The sequence below is a fragment of the Erpetoichthys calabaricus genome, chromosome 16 (genome assembly GCF_900747795.2).
Source record: "Erpetoichthys calabaricus chromosome 16, fErpCal1.3, whole genome shotgun sequence".
In the NCBI taxonomy this organism is placed as follows: Eukaryota; Metazoa; Chordata; class Cladistia; order Polypteriformes; family Polypteridae; genus Erpetoichthys; species Erpetoichthys calabaricus.
The window spans coordinates 44,067,631-44,068,482 of record NC_041409.2 but is presented as its reverse complement, the minus strand read 5'-3'; positions in this window follow the sequence as shown (position 1 = coordinate 44,068,482).

Genomic DNA, 852 nt, shown 5'->3' with positions numbered 1-852 from the left:
GTTTTTTGCAGCTGTGTGCTGGGGCAGTGGGGTGAAGACAGCTGATGCCAACAGGCTGAACAAGCTGATTAAAAAGGCTGGTTCTTTCCTGGGTTGTCAGACTGGAGAACCTGGTGGAGGTGTCTGAGAGGAGAATGCTGAAAAAGCTTCTCGGTATCATGGACAACCCCTCTCACCCCATGCACGCCTCCTTGATGGGTCATCAGAGCACACACAGCAAAAGACTCATTGCCTCCAAATGCAGAACCGAACGCCATAGGAAATCCTTTCTACCTGTGGCAAAAATACTGTATAACTCTTCCTCATTCTGTAGGTGATCTTTTTCAGAATTTTTGTCATTAGGTCTCATTTGGTTTTTTATTTACTCATCTGTATGTTACTGAATGTCTGTTTCATCCCATCATCACATGCTGCTATCTCATTTATTCATGGCACAAACACTAAGTCACTTTTCATAACCACTTGCACTAATAATCTGTTGTTTTATTATATCTGTTATAGTTTTAGTTATAGTTGTTTGTTGCTTTGCACATATTAGTTATATAGTTATAATACAAACTATTAGTTATAGTTATAGTTATTTGTTACTTTGTTTAGAGTTATTTTGTTATTCAGTTTGCACTATTACTACTGATCTTTTTAACTCTTTACTACATTATCTTTATTCCTCTTGTTGCACCGAGCATGTATATGACAAAAGAATTTCCCTCGGGATAAATAAAGTTTTTATCTATCTTATCTATCTATCTATTAACTGGAGTGTCTCCTCAGATATCATCTCTGTTTGCCGTGAGGTTTCTCTTTAAATCTCCTCCTCCTTCTCACTGAGCACAAAGTTTCACTTTCATTTCT